The sequence below is a fragment of the Neopsephotus bourkii genome, unplaced genomic scaffold (assembly GCF_033783945.1).
Source record: "Neopsephotus bourkii isolate Nb327-2 ecotype Australia unplaced genomic scaffold, CSIRO-AGI_Nbou_v1 NB_481, whole genome shotgun sequence".
NCBI classification, from domain to species: Eukaryota; Metazoa; Chordata; class Aves; order Psittaciformes; family Psittacidae; genus Neopsephotus; species Neopsephotus bourkii.
Genome location: NW_026900982.1, coordinates 661,388 through 677,683, shown reverse-complemented (window position 1 = coordinate 677,683; position 16,296 = coordinate 661,388). Strand labels below are relative to the sequence as shown.

General features: G+C 53.7%; 1 protein-coding gene across 1 annotated transcript in view; it reads left to right on the top strand.

Annotated features, from left to right (window-relative positions):
* ESCO2 (establishment of sister chromatid cohesion N-acetyltransferase 2) overlaps window positions 1–16,296 on the top strand; it is a 248,206-nt gene that overhangs the window by 151,312 nt on the left and 80,598 nt on the right. The window lies entirely within an intron of this gene.

The window sequence follows — 16,296 nt, the reverse complement described above, 5'->3', positions numbered from 1 at the left end:
GAGGAGCTGGTCTGTGCAGCTTGGAGCTGCTGGTTTTGCTGTCCCCAGGTGCCATAATGATGGCAAGCTGGGACATGCTGAAGAAGGTGTAGATGATCACCAGTTCCACCAGCAAAGTGTCCAGCCATCTGCAAGGGCAGGGGTGGATGTCATCCCTGGCTCACAGACAACAGAACAGTGACAAGGGCAACGGAGTGGTCCCCATTTCTGTTCCCAGCACTGACATCGATCACTTGCACAACTCTGGAAGAGATTAAGAGCATCAGCCTTCCCCTCCACTGACCACAACCCAGCTCTGAGGGCCTTGTAAATAGAAAGCATCAATATTTGATGGCTCCCATCAGCTGTTTTGCTCTCAAGGTGACGCATGGGTTGGACAGAGCCTTGGGCAACACGGTTTAGCGTGAGGTGTCTCTGCCCATGGCAGGGGGGTTGGAACTACATGATCTTAATGTCCTTTCCAACCCTAACTGTTCTATGATTCTATGAGTCCATGACAATGGGCCCCTGGGTCTGCCCAGTCTGCATCTGCATGGTGCTGGGCCACCAGAGGGGCCAGTGCCATGCCTCTGAATGCCAGAAACCAGCCCCCTCAACACAAAAAGCACCAGCTCAACTCATACAGACCTGCCATCTACCCCATCCATCCAGGTGGGATGCAGCAAGAGTGATGTGATGGGGTGCAGAACCACCAGCCTGGCCACAGACCTCTCCTCCCTGCCCCATGGGCACGGAGCACGAGGCCAGAGCTGCTGTGTCCTGTGACGGTGGCTATCCGAGAAGATGGGTCTGGGAAAACCCTGCAGTATCTGCCTCTGTCGGCAAATAGTTTCACCTAAATTGGTCATGGGGCTTGGTTTCAGGGGAAGCCAAGCACGCCACCGCGCAGCGATGCCATTTTGGCAGAAACGTGGGCTTTTTTGTGCATTAGGCTGTTCCCCTTAAAATAGCTGTTTGGAGTTTATGCCTCGGATCCTTTTCATTGAAACAATAAGGAAAGAAAGGGAGGGCAATTGAGCTGGAGTTTAAAGTCCATCACCAGCAATACCAGCTTGTATCAGAGAAGGGAGGTGGAGGGGCTCGGGACTTCAATCAGCATCCGACTGGCAAAGTCAGTGTTGGGCATCATCCTGGTAAGGATGCTCTTCTCCCAGCCAAAGCACGGCCTGGTCCTGATCGTCCAAAGCTGGCCAGATGTGGCTTCCATCCATCAAATGTGCTGCACGAGCCCTGAAAGTGGCTCTGGAGAAGTCCATCTTCTAATCCCTGCCAGCTCTCATCTGCTGGATGCACAGCAAAGGGAGCTGCCTGAAACATGAGGGGAGACTGAGATGAGATCTTAGGCAGAAGTTCTTCCCTGTGAGGGTGGTGAGGCCCTGGCACACGGTGCCCAGAGAAGCTGTGGCTGCCCCATCCCTGGCAGTGTTGAAGGCCAGGTTGGATGGGGCTTGGAGCAGCCTGGTCTAGTGGAAGGTGTCCCTGCCCGCGGCATGGGTTGGAACTGGGTGAGCTTTAAGGCCCCTCTCACAGGTGTTGCTGTTGCTTGGTCCCTTCCCCTTCTGCAGCCCCAAGCCTCCCCCAAACCCTGCCCAGGACCCAGCGCAGATGCTCACGTGGATCCATGTGATCATTGCCTGCAAGAACAGGTTATTTTATCCACGAGGATGAACATAAAGGGAGAAGAAACCTCCAGACTCTGAGGGGAAATAGCTTTGTTGCAATAAAGCTGACTCCCTGGCCCCAAGAAACCTAAACCCTCCCAAGAGTAATGGGCACCTCTCACAGTAGGTCCATGAATGATCACAACACTGCCAGGCTGCATCACCAGCAGCGAGAAACCCATGAGCATCCTGCTCATGGACAGGATGTTTACTATGTGCTGGGAGCAGTCTTTATGTGATTATTTGTGTAATTAGAGAGGAAAACACAAAATTACAGCATAAGCGTTGCGGGTGTGCTAAGAAAATGTGGATTAGTAAAGCCAGTAATGAAATACCCAGGGAGGGCGGGCAGGAGAATGGTCCCCTCATCTCCCACACACTGCTTGGGAAAACATCGTGCTGCCAGTGCTATAATCCTGTTATTCCTGAGCCAGGGTCTGGCCACCATATGCTTTGTGCCGACACAGCCCTGCCTGCAGTGCTGCTGGCTCCTGAGCTCTGTGGAGTCACAGAATCACAATGATTTGGATTGGAAGGGACCTTAAAGCTCATCCAGTTCCAATCCCCTGCCACAGGCAGGGACACCTTCCACTAGAGCAGGTTGCTTCAAGCCCCGTCCAACCCAGCCTTCTGTCTTTATGTCTGTCTGCACTAGCTTTGCAAACGGAGGACCTGCAAGGACTGTCTGGAAGGGATGGGAGCCAGGCAGCCAGGATGCCCCCCCACCACCACCACCAGCCAAAGAGCATCCTGCTCCACCCCTGCAGCCACACCCTGGTTTTGGTTGATGTGCAAAAAGCTGCCCTGGTCCCTACTTAGGTCCTCACCGCCATCATGAGGCTGGGATGAAGTCTGAGCCCATCAGGGCTTGTTAGAGCTGGCGCAGCCCATCCCCATCCCCTCTGGGCTCCTCTGATGGTCTCAGAGGGGTTTGTAACCATGGGCACAGCGCACAGCGCCGGGTGAGGAGCTGGGCTGGGATGGCAGCCCTGAGAAGGGCAGAGCTGCCTGCACTGGCTCTGCAGGGGACCACTCAGTGTCCCCATTGTCTCTCTGGGGACCGTGACCCCCGAGCTGCGGGGTGCGTGCTTGTCGGGTTGGGTTGTGCGCGTTGCCCAGGGAAGTGGTGCTTTCGGGAACACACTGTTCCCTGCCTCCCCTCGCCTGTCAGGGTTTATTTTTGCTCTCCGGTAGAAATTGGATTTTCTCTGATTTCATTCCTCTGCTGTCATATCAGGCGCTTCTGGCTTTCATGCCTCTCACCGCTCCCCGATGCCTTTCTGTTCTTGCTTCAAACAACTCTCGGTGCGACAGCGGAGAGCTCGGTCGTCTCCATGTCTTTTATTCCCACTGCCAGGGCCAGTGCGGATGCTCTCAGATCCCACACCATTTCACCAGTGCCTTTGCAGGGGTCCGAAAAACATGACCTGCAACAGCAGCCAGGAGGAATGGGAGTCACTTTAATGTGGTGAAAACACAGTGCCAAGGTGACATGAGCCTGGTTTCAAAATGTAAAAGATATGTCTGCAAATAGGAAGGGACTATCCAGTGTCCTGGTGGCCAGCAGGAAAGGCTTGAAATGGAGTAAGGGAGGTGAAAGATAGGGAAAATCATTCTAGAAAGAAGAGCTGGTCTGGACCATCCAAAGTCAGTGAAGGGAGATTTTCAAGAGCAAATTAACAAAGATGTGGCAGGTTGTGCACAGGACAAGCACAAGAAGGTTTTGCATAGGGACAGGAGATCCCAGTTTTGCACCCACAGACCACACAGACCCCTTGGAAGCAGATCCCAAGACCTGTGGGCTGCTGATGTGTTGAGACCTGACAGCAGCTCACAAGCCAATGGAAGTTCAGCTGAGCATGGACTGAGCCTTGCTCCCTGCCCTCTGCCTGCTCCTTCCTTGCTCAAGGGCTTGTGGCATTAGCTCTGGGCTTGAGTACTTGCTTGGGTCACCCTCCTGCAGCCATAGCTTAGGCTACCACCACCTTCCATAGTCTGGTTACCACCAGTGGTGTTACAGTGTGCTATGCTACCTCCTGAGGACCCGGCCTGATCTTCTCAGCATGATATGCAAGTCCACTAACCAGTTACACCAGCACCCAGCTACAGACTGACTTTGCAGACACAGCCTCATACAAGGGACTGTCCCCCTGAGCAGCCGCTCACTCCACTCTCCCCAGTGCCACCACTGGGCTGGGTTTGCTCGCAGATGTCCCATGTGGATGAACTCAATGCACCCATCCCACTGCCTGGTGCTCCTCATCAATGTATTTCCTGGGAAAGACCAATCCTGCTGACCATACCTTGAGCTTGGCAACTCCTCAGCATGGTAGCCTCCACACCCAGCATCCCCACTGAAGATTTTGGTCTTCCCACCCGTTGCAAGTCCCTAGGAAAAAAAAAGCAGGAATTCCTAAGTTCAATAAGATAAACTTGTGTCTTGATGAACTAAGGTGAGCTGCTCTTTGAAAATGCCCTTTGAGCAGAAAGAAAGCATGAACAACCTCTCCTGATGTTATGGACTCAAATCAGTCAACCAAACGTAGGTGGTCAGATCCACTTGAGGTACTCAAAGGACCCAGAAGGGTGCCCAAGACATCCCCATGTGTTGGCTGATATGGCAAAAGATCCATGAGAGATCCATAGCTTTCCGGACTGGCAAATGGGACCTGAGAGCACCATGAATGGCACTAGGCACCTACTCATGGACATCTAGGTCACAACCTGGGGTCATCAAATACCTACTTTTGGTCTGAAAACACTCTCTTGAGCTGTCCAGCTCCCAGTTCAGATGCAGGCATGATGTTTTGGGAAACTACAAGTGCCTTCATCTTCAGGTGCTCAAACCCAGACAGCAGAAAAAGCAGAACGACTCTTTGAGAAACAGGTCATAGAATCATAGAATGGTCCTCTTGAGACATCTCCAGCTAGGCCCTGCTAAGCCCATGCACCTCCAGCTCATCTTGGCCTTGCCCAGAGCTACACAGCCCACAGACCCAGAGCAAAGCCTCGGAGATGAGCGCATCTCTCATCCCATTTTTTGCCTGGCATCGTGGTTTGCATTTTAACTCTGTGCTTTGTTCCTCTGGCTTCCTGGAAAACAACCTCCAGTTGTACTCTGTGATTCCTGACGCATCCCTGAATAATCCCTCTCTTCTTCATTTTTTCCCCCTTTTTTAAAAGAAAAAAAAAACCCAATAGTTACATATCCTCTTGGCAGACTCTGGCTCCCAGCCTCAGGCCGCAGCAGGACAAGTCGATAAGAGATTTCGATTCCATGATTCCCTGGATGCCCATGACTCACTTGCGATGCTTCCTGCCCTTTTACTGCTCAGAATACAAATGGCACACGTGCTCCAGGTACCACAGGAGCCTGTGTCTGGTTTTTGGCTGGTCTTATCCACCTTGTGCAAGAGGTGTGGAGTAATTCTCTTCCCAGCCCAGCAACCCTCGCCTTCTCTCTCTCTTTCCCAGGGTTTTTTTAGTGCAAGCCTTGGCTGCCTAAGTGAGGATGAACCACTGCCAACTGCATGGACCAATGCCTAGTTTCGAGCGGGATGGTAGAGAGATGAATTGGGGCTTTGCCCTTCATACTGTGCACAGTTAAATACCCAGTGTAGTCTGATGCCAGCACCGGATGGCATGAGCCACGGTGGCCAGGACCTGCTGCGTTCCCAGCAGAGCCTCTCACGTAGCCAGGGTGGGAGAAGGAACGTGATCTGGGTCACAGCATCCCATGGAGGAGCCATCTGGATTACAGGAAGGGGTTGGATCTGTAGCCATGGTCCTGGGACACAGCCTCCAAAGCTGGATGCAAGGCTGTGGGTGGCCTGTCTGGTGCAGACAGAGACAGCAATGGGACAGCCCTCATCTGGAAGGAAGAAAACTGGGATTTCGTTAAAGCAGCTCCATCCTTTCATCCTCTCTAACAGCTGTGGGGACACACTGGTCGCAAAGGCCAAACAAACCATAGCTAAGGATTGGCTGAGCCTAGAAGAGGTGATGCTTACTGGCTCCAGGGCTGGAGATGCTGATGTCCAGAGGATACCTCTGCTTCCCCCCACGTTCCTGCTCCCAACAGTTGCCCTCATCATGTTTGGCTCCAGAGAACAAGAGATCCTGCACCCTCTGGCAGCTTGGGCATACTCAGCTCTCACAAAGGAGTCCTTCTAGGAAAGCCCAAAAGGCTCCTTAAGCAATGATGCCAGAGCAGGGTCATCCCCTGGGTCTGCTGCCTCCCCAGGGGAGTTCCTTGGGCAGATGTGGGGAGGAAGAAGACGATTTCTGCCCTTTGAAACCACTCCTTGGGCTTTCCTCCTTCACAAGGGCTCTACGGGGCTCATTGCACTCCCTTTCCTCCCAGGATTTCCCTCTTCCCTGCAGTACATCCACCACTCAGGTGTTCCCATGAGCAGGTTTCACCTCTCCAACCACCAGGACCCATTCCAGCCCTGTCAGCACCCCTTCAATGTATTTTCCTCCATAAGGCCCCTTACAAAAGTCATCCAGGACCTGGCACAGCCTGCCAGGGTGAGAAAACTCTGGGAAAGGAGCTGAAATCTGTTGTACCAACAAACAAAACAATTTGATGGGATTAAACCCCTCAGCTCTGCAAGCAGCGTGATGCACTTCAGTGCTGGATTTTAGGGGAAGAAGATGCAGCCTCCTCCTCTGCATCCCCCAGGTGATGGTGGAGCAGGGTGGGCTTTGCTCTTGTAACTGCTCTCCCTTGTGTCTCCTGGCAGGTCAAAGAGATTCTGCTGGTGGGATCTTTGCTTCCCCAGAGATAACCAATGTGGGCTTGGATGTCAAAAGTAACCAGCATCACCCCATTGCTATGGCACTGCCCCATATTGCAACCCTCCTTTGATTCTTCTCTAGCCTGTACCCTCATTGCTCTCTCTTATAAAGGAGCAGTACAATGACCGGGATGCTGTTCTTCTCTCACGCTGTGGCCAGGGAAGAGCTAGAGGAGATCTCACTTGGCTCATAGGTGGTTAAGAGTTTGTAAGGTCTCAGTGTAACAACAGAGGGCTCCTTACATCTTCCCAGCCAGCAGTGACCAGCAAATGCCAGCCTGGGATGCAGGAGGTATCCCATATGCCATTCACTGTTTACATCCTTCTCATCCATAACCCAGCCCTTTCCCAAAGCTCAGAGATCATTCCTTGGCGGAGCCGGGCTCCCAGCAGGTGCTGAAAGCCTGTGCACTGTGCACTTGGCAGAGGAGCGGAGGTTGGCAGCAGCTCGCAGCTCTGCTCGACCGCAGCCAGCCTGTTGTTATTGCAGCTTGCTGCGCTTTACGTAAGCCTGGCACCGTCCTGGAGAAATCTTCCTGGCATGGGGAGGCAGTGGGGAGGGAGAAGGGCTTGAATGCATAAGGGCAGACCCCCAAATACCCCAAGGTCGATGAATCCCACCTATTTTGGGGTACTGCTGCTCTTAGAGGTCCTGGATGCTGCTCTGGATGTGTGCAGCCCTGGGGTGACGTTGCAAGCACAGGGCAAAGGGGCACAGCGACTACCCCCACCCCAAGCAGGCACAAAGGGTGGCAACCCCTTGGAGCTGAGCTCCATAGATACACCTGCAGCAGGGTATAACCACAGCCAAACCACAGCAATGCCTGCAGCTCACCCACCCTCAGAAGTGACCAGCTTCATCCCACCAAGCACAGGGTACCCCAGATCTCATCTCAGTCTCCCCTCTGTCAGGTTAAAGCCATTCCCCATTGGCCTGTCCCTACAGGCCCTTGTCAAAAGCCCCTCTCCAGCTTTCTTGTCAGCCCCTTTAGGCACTGGAAGCTGCTCTAAGGTCTCCCTGGAGCCTCCTCTCAGCTCTCTCAGCCTGTCTCCATAGCAGAGGTGCTTCAGCCCTCAAAGCATCTTTGTGGCCTCCTCTGGACTCACTCCAAGAGCTCCACATCCTTCTTATGTTGGGGCCCCAGAGCTGGATGCAGGACTGCAGGGGGGTTCTCACCAGAGCAGAAATTTCATGAGCAGAATTGATGCCATTCTGGCTATGCTGCGGTGAGCTGCATGGGGGGAGTCTGGACCCTGTGCCCATGTTGGATGCATGCACAGGGACCACAGTGCAGGCACATGGTGTGTGCATAGTCATGGGCAGCCTCATGCTGTGCACCAGCTTCTCCCAAGTCCCAGCAGTGCAAAGCAAGAAGCATCCCTGTGGGACACTGGTCTGCAAGAGGTACTCAATCTGTGCCAGTCAATTCTCCTGTGTCCTTTTCTGGTTGTGCACATGGCACAGCGATGAACCAGGCTTGGGCTTTCACACTGAAGAATCCAGATACGGTGTTTTTGTCCCCAAAACCGCACTGTGGTTTGGGCTGGGAAGCTTCAACTATGACACGAAGGTGAAAACAAGCCACCCCTACGCCAGGGTTATCAGCCGCTTGCAAGGCTCTTCCTCGGCAGGTTTCTGAGTGCAGGGTCGTTGCCTTTGTCACTTAAAATTAGACCAAATGCTGGGGTTTTGTTGTTTTGACTGCATCGCTCTATATTTACATTGCTTTGGGTTTATTAGCATTCTTGGTTCCGTCTTTTTGTGACAGCAAAAGTATGCGCTTCGAATGAATCACAGCATGCGTTTGGGAAAGTTCTCTGGTGGCTTCCAGTTTTCTGTCGGTTTGATCTTGTGTCTCGGCCCATCAGAGTGTGTGCTCTTAAAAAAGCACTCAGAAAGTGAATTCCTCTGCTCGCCGGCCCTGCCAGAGCACGGGATGTGAAAACGCTCCAGATCAGCTCTGACAAATCCTCCCTCCCCCTGTTTTAAGCGGAATAACTTAGGTTTGCTTGTTCTACTTAAATAACGACAGCCCTGTCATTTCTGTAGCCAGCTGAATACTTTATATCTATTTGAAGTCCAGCAACTTGTCTCCCTCCATCATCTAGAGCAAGATATCAGCAACTCAGAGGGAGGTTCATCTCACCCCGCTCTAAACACTGTGCAGAGGATGCGCTGAGTCACTGAGCTCCTTCTGATGGACGTGGCTTTGGGAGCTTTCCAAAAGGGCAATAACCTCCTGGAGAAGGGAAGATCTAAGTAGCTGCAAGTAGGGTCTGTTTTTCCCAGCATAGTTTGATCCGGAGGACAGCATCTGTCGGAGCCTCTTTGCTCCTGAAGGACCTGGGATGGGAAGGTCCACAATGCGCAGAGGGTTGGGGTCAGCAGAGCAGCTCCATGATTTATCAGCAGGGCTCACAAGAGAATGCTGAAGCGTGCAAGCTTGTGCCAAGGAAAAGGTTTTGGCTGTCAAACTATTAAAAGAAGTTTATTACATCTTTGTGCTCCTCCCCAGTGTGGTCACCTCAGCCCAGGGTGGGATCATGCAGCCTTGACAAGACCCTCTTCCCATAAATGCGTTGATGCAGAAGCCAGATCAGCATTGCAGGGGTCTATGGGGTGGATTTGCCCCATAACATTCTGCAAGCAGACCTCTGCATTGCATCCAGGCCAGCTCTGCACTCTCTTCCCTGGGAAACAGCCTGAGGAGGGCTCAAATCCCATATGCTTTGGCACAGGACCTATCCAGGAGTGGGCAGTGATGGGGACTGGCAGCATCCTGCAAAGAAATTCCTAGCAGGGACCCAGGGCTCTCTTTGGGGAGATTTGCTGCATGTGACCATGGAGGGTTTGACATCCCTTCTGATAGACCTACTGCTTGTTCCCATCCCTCTGCCCCCTGAGGTTTCACCCATGCTAGACAAGGTCGACCCTTCCCTGATGACAGTCTCTAGCTTACCAAAGATCCCAAGGCACAGACTGTTTGCATGGCAAGGAGCTACAAGCATTTAATTCATCTCCCTGGCTCCTGCCACACCACTGGGAACCATGAGACCCTGAGAAGGACCTAAGCAAAGCCCTGGGTCTGAAGAACATCCGGGATGAGCCCACTTCCCCAGGATTTCCACCACAATGTGATGGATATTTAGGTGTGTGCTTTGGGGCATCCATAAGCTCCTGATGCTGGAAGTGTCCAGACAGGTGGAGGGCTGTTCTGCTCCTATCCTAATCTGGAGCTGTCCCTGTTCTGCATGAACAGAGACAAAACCCTGGTCCAGGTGGATTCTTGATCCCACCCAGCACTTCTCTCAGGAAGCTTTTCCTTTCCTTTTACTTCTCGGTGTCCATCATTAGGCTTCAGGGTTAACAGGTTCTGACTTCAGCTGAGGAAGCTGCAGCCACCAGTCCCAGTCTCCTCTCAGCAGATGGGGGTGGCTGATCTGGGGGAGCATCACGCCTGCTACTTTGGGGTCTGTTACCAAAACCTTGCTGCTTGATTTGTTTTGATCCGTGTGTTATTCCCAGCACTTGGAAAGGAGAAATCCAGGCCCCAAATTACCCAGACTGATGCTTCCCTCCGTGGGTGCTGAGATCCGCTGGCCACAGCCCAAGGGCTGGCAATCTCTGCCGGCCTCCAACCCTCCAGGCAGAGAGCTCTGAGCTCCCCAAAACCACCGCGGGCTCAGTCCTGGGGCACTGCTGCTCGCCAGGACCCGGGGCAAAGCTGTGCTGAATGGGAAAGCCAAAATACATCCCTAGAAATGAGACAAAACCCCAAGCCTGCTCCTCTTGCTGAGCCCGGGATCAGACCTCTGTGTTCCTGATGGGTGAATAACTTACAGCAAGACGATGTATTTATAGCATCTAGCTCATGAGTTTTTAATTAAAATTCCATTTTCTTTTGCTCCAGATGGCACGAACAAGCATTTTGGTGTTTTTGTTGGGTTTTTAAGGGATCACGCGGCTCTTGGCGGGCTGGGTTTGTCTTGGGGGTGTGGGGAGGGCGTTTTGGGGAGGGGTTCCTCGTATCCTGCACAGCACATTGGCTGCTTCTATGGATTTGCTGGGGTGAAGGTGGCTCGCTCCCCCCTCACCTCTGCAGACAAGTGTCAGGTCCTCAGGGATCGCATCCATGCAGCCGCCGCGGCAGGGAAAGCAGCTCTCAGGGCAGGAACGGCTTCACGTCAGGAAAAATCAGATCAGGAAACCAAAGCATTTACCGGAGCTAAATCGAGCTGGCTGGAGAGGCTGATGATGCATTAGGGAGCAGCAATGCCAGTGAGGCTGGGATGGATGTGTGCTGCCTGCACGTGCTGCTGCCCCGCGGCACAGGGGACCCCACCATCCCCACCGTGATGCCTAACTGGGATGCAGGCAGAGATTTGCATGGCTGCTTTCCAGCCTAATGCTGCCCTGGAGAACACTCGGGACACAACCTGCACTCACCAGTGCCTGTAGCACCCAATCATACAATCACAGAATGGTTTGGGCTGGAGGGAACCTTAAGGATCATCAAATTCCAACCCCCCTGCCATGGGCAGGTTCACAATGATCCCTGAAGCAGCCTCCTGGGGTCTATCAAACCCCTTTCCCAAACCGGGGATGTCCCAGAGGGACTTGCCAAAATAATGAACTGGTGGAGGAAAAGTTCCCACTTCCTGGAGCTGGTGCTGCCCCACCAAACCCAGCAGCACAGAGATGTGGTGGGAGGAGAAGACCCAGTTCAGGTCCTTACTTTGGGTGTCCTGCCTGCAGGAGCCCTTCCTGTAGCACACACCAGACCTGGGCTGGTTTGGGTCAATAGTGACCAGGGCACTGAGCATGTAGGGGGGCAATATCCCAGAGCTGTGAACCCCAGAGCCAAGCCCTGTCTTGGCTCCTGCTCTCCAAGGCCCTGCCAGATGCAAACTGAGAGCTCAGCACCACGGGTACGGGAGAAGCCCCAGCCCAAACCAGGTTAGGAAGCACCAAGAGGACTTAGCATCTAGTTCCTGCTGTCCTGCTCCTTTCTGCATGAAATGAGATGTATCACGGGAACCTTCCAGCTCAGTGGCCCTATAAAGATATCCAAGCTCTGTGTATTCTTTTTTAGCAAACACACATGGTCATACAACGTGGAGTATGGTGCTGCCACAGCTCCTGGGACCTTCCTGTGAAGCTCAGCAGCAGGAATGGGCAAAGATCCAGCAGAAGCTCTGCAAACAATGGAGTGTGGCTGTACAGACTGTACCTCTCTTTGGGAATAAAGCAGCGTGCACTGGGTGACGTGTAGGAGTCTGAATCCAACGTCCCCTGCGGGATGTTCCATGCTTATGTCAGTGGTCACAGCACCCAAGAAAGAAAGCAAAGGAAACCCAAGAAAGCCAGACCCAAAGTCCATGTGGGCATGCAGGAGGGGTGGACCAGGGCAGACTGCAGGATCCATCAATCTCAGAACTCAGAGAGCAGGACCAGTTTGTCGCAAGGGCCTGGATCCACCACTCCAATTGTGCTGTCATTTCACGAGTTCATGTCAGAGCTGCTGATGGGAGATGTACAAAGGACCGTCCCCTTCTGGCCTGGGGTTTCAGAAGACCTTTGGTTATTGCTCTGCCTGGGAAAACCTTCCCAACCCAAGCTATCCCATCCCAACACTTCCCAACACATCTCATCCCATTCCATCCCACCCCAAAGGCCATTGCTCTCTCAGCCTGCCCAGCCTGAGGCAGCTCATGGGAGGCTCTCTGGACCTCCAGCTGCAGGACAGGCAGGGAGGCACCCAGGCTGTCCAGTATGAACTGTCCCATCAGTGCCAGTCCCACAAAGGAGACCCAGGGGCGCAAGGGCTACCAGTGCCCATGGTCCCTTCTCTGAGCCGCTGTGGGAGAACAAGGGGGACCTGCAGGAATGGGGTGCCCTGGGAGACCCAGGCCAAGCAGCCACCACCCCAATGTCTTTTCCACTGACCATTCCTCAAAACCAACCTCTTTCCCTGAGTCCCACTTGCTGATCTCCTGCCCCAAACCCATTTCCCATCTCCTGGGATGGGAGCTGGTCCAGAGGTGCTGCTCTGCTTTCCTCCTGAGACATGAGATCAGGGAACCTGAGCACGTTCCCCTCCCAGCTCCCAAAACCATCCCTCAGATCAGTGGTGTAAAGCAAATGCCCTGCCCAAGGGCGGTGGCAGGGATGGCTGGACCAGGACAGTGCAGCCTGCAGGAGTGTTGGCAGCCCACCTCTTCCCGCAGGACTCAGTGTCTGGCTGTCGGGGCAGAAATGCATTAGGATCCTGCGAAGACAAAATAAAGAGTCCTTTGGGAGTGACTCGGCAGCGCAGCCGGAAGAGACACAGCACAGTTTGCTTTTTAGGAGGTCTTTTTAGTTTCTTTTTTTTTTCTCTTTCATTTTATTTTTGGCAGCTGCAATGGCAGCAGGGAGGGAGTAAATGGGCTCGCTCAAGCCCGGATGCATTTGTGGCTTTCAAGAGGCAGAAGTGGCCGGAGCTTGAGAGTCTCTGCGCTGCAGAGGGCATGAGTCACAGCCGGGCAGTGGGGCTGGGGAGGGGAGGGAGAGGCAGGGATGGAGGAGCAGGGTGAAGGGATGGACGAACAGGGATGGACTAGCAGACATGCTGGGATGGAGGAGCAGGATGCAAGGATACAGCAGCATGGATGCAGAGTTGGAGTGACAGAACACTGGGATGGGGTGGTAGAGCTGGAGGAGCTGGTTGTTGGGATGGAGCAGGGTGCTGGGATGGAGAAGTGGAATGCTGGGATGGAGGAACAGGGAGATTGAATGAAGAAGCAAGGTTGGAGGAGCTGGGAGGTGGGATGCAGGAGCAGGATGCTGGGATGGAAGAGCAGGGATAGAGTAGAAGACATACTGGGATAGAGGTGCAGGGAGCTGGGATGGAGAAACAGGGTGCAAGGATGGAGCAGCATGAATGCCGAGTATGAGGGGCAGGACACTGAGGTGGAGTAGCGGGGTTGAAGGAGCAGGGTGCTGGGATGGAGAAGCAGGGAGTACAGATGAAGGAGTGATTGCCAGGATAACCCAAAGACCCATCACATTAACCCTCATCTTCTGATGCCAGGAATGAAGGTACAGTATCACAGTATGTTAGAGATTGGAAGGGACCTCAAAAGATCATCTAGTGCAATCCCCCTGCCGGAGCAGGAACACCTAGATAAGGTTACACAGGAACGTGTCCAGGGGACACTGCACTTGGCAGCAGGATTGAACCCCTCTGCCCACCAGCAGGACACTGTGGTGGGATGCAGTTTGCCCTGCCTGTGCCTCCTGGGTGAGCCCTGCCCCAGAGCAGCCCTGGGTGACAGAGAGCCACAGCATCTTTTGCAAGAGGCCAGTGAGCTGAGGTCCACCGTCTGGGGCTGAGTAAGGCCCCCGAGCTCAGCACTGCTGCTTTCCCAGCTCTAAGGGAGGTCCCAGAGCAGAAAGAATCTGCCAGCAGCTCAGAGCCATGAGCAGGGATGCTCCTAGGGCTTGTCTGAGAGGCTCAGCAGGGAGCATTTTAGGGAGTAAAGAGATGGATGCTCCCCAGAAGGAGAGGTCTCCTCTGCCTTCTTCCTGGCTCCAGGGGCTGTGGTGGTGGGCGATGCAGCAGCTGCCACCGACAGCTTGTGTTGCATTCTGTTTGCTCACGCCTTGCAGCTCCGGCTGGCGAAGAGAACAGCTTGTGTGGGGAAGCAGCAGCACCCTGCCAGACACAGCACCCTGTGAGTCACATCACCCCACTAGCTACAGCACCCTGCAAGCCACAGCACCCCATGAGCTGCAGCACCCCATAAGCTGCAGCACTGCTGAAGCCGCAGCACCCCTGAGCCACAGCACTGGTGAGCAGGCACAAAGCCCCTGTAAATTATCGCTCCAGCTCTGATTTCCTGATGCAAAACGCAATCGGAGGATGATGTGGTCCTCTTGGCACCATCTTCACTCTCCCATAGGCTGGCAGCTGGGTACAGCAGACACCCGGAGCATGGGAGAGGCTTTCACCATGCCCAGAGTGACAGTGGCACCAGCACATCCCCACCACCAGCCCTCACCACGCTGCAGAAATCCTCCTGAACCTGAAAGCCAACTTTCTCCAAAGTAATTTCGCTGGTTTTCTGGATGAGGAACCACCCTGCCTTTGGCACAACCTGCTGAGTAAGTGCATGGATGCATGGAGGAACCACAGATCTGGGGAGCGTGCTGCTGGGGGCAAACAAATCACACCCTTGCCTCCTGTGTGATCAGGATTTCAGCTCTTTTCACTCTTCACCTCCTGGGAAACTGCTGCTTTTCCATCTTTTTTTGCTTTCACTGGGTGCAAAACAGACGCAAGTCATCTTCTGGCTGAGCTCAGCATGCTTCTGCCCTGTGGGCAAGCGTGCCTCGGCCAGGCTGGCTCCGCGCCCTGCTCTCCTGCCCCTCTGCCCTTTCTCACTTCCACAACTTGGAAACCAAACAGAAATGTTCCCCAAGGGGGAGAAGAACAGGGCTGGGAGCCCAGGAGGGCAACTGTCGCCTCCTGGCACGGGGGAAGGTCCCCTGGGAAGCTGCCACTGAGGGTTAGTGTGACCATGGAGCGTCCTCCCTCCCCGCACCCTGCGTCAGAGCTGTGCCACGCAGTAATTCCCATCCCCGCCAGCCCTCTCGGCACTGTCACCATTGGGGCAGGATTTGTGTCCCAGCCTCCTGCATGCTCGCAGAGCAGGGGGGTCCCTGCAGTGGTGTGGGGGACTGGAGGGACCCGGGCATCCTGTTGCAGTGACACATGTCCCAGCATGCCGGCAGCCCACTTGAGGTGCCAGCACATGTGCAAAGAACAATTGTTCCTCGTTTCAGGTGTCAGCAGCTGGTGAAATGTGTCCTGGGGCCACACGGGCAGGCCGGGATCTTTCCCTTGTCCAGGATTTGATCCTGCTTCCACCCAGGACTGTCGTGTTTACAGCATTTCGCCTGGAGATCTCCTGTGTTTTGCATGGTGGATGCAAGGGATGGAGCAGAGGATGGAGACACATAACCTGACATCAGTGCTGGGGGGTGCCAGAGATATCCCTGGTCAGAGGGACAGCCCCAATGCTACTGGGTTGGGTAGTTCAACCTCCATTCCCTGCACAAAGCGTGTAAGGATCCACATGAACACGCATGAGTATCTGTGCAGATGAAGAGTCTGCAGGGCTGTTGTGCAACATGGGAGCGCGGGAGTATGTATGGAGGGACATGTGCATGTGTTTGTACATGCATACATGTGACTGTGTGTATATGTGCACCTAGGTGTGTGTGAGTGTACAAGTACAGGCAAGGGAGTGCGTATGCACATGGAAGTGCATGTATATGTGCATATATGTGTGTGTGCAAGAGTGGCTGATGGGTTTCACACGGGTGTGTGCATGAATGTGAACATGTGTACATATGCACCACCGTGTGCATATGCATCTGAGTATGTGTGCACATATGTATGTGCAAGTATAGGTGAAGGGGTGCACACAGGTGTCTGTGTGTGCATGTCCATATGCATGGAGGTGTGTGTGTGTGCATGAATGTGAACATGTGTATGTGTGTGCCTCTACGTGTACATGCATAAGAGTAGAAGTGCATGAATGTATGTGCAAGTGTGGCTGAGGGGGTGCAGATGGGTGTTCCTGTGTGTTCATGAGTATGTGTGTGTATTGTGTGTATGTGTGTGTATGTGAGTGAATATACACAGGAGTGTCTGTTCATGCAACCATGCACATGTGTGTGCCTCTCTGTGCATACACATGTACAAGCACATACACATGGGTGTACAGGGGTGCCTGAGTGTCAGTGAGTACACACCCTGCTTAGGGCATGCTGGTGCCACTGGGTACTG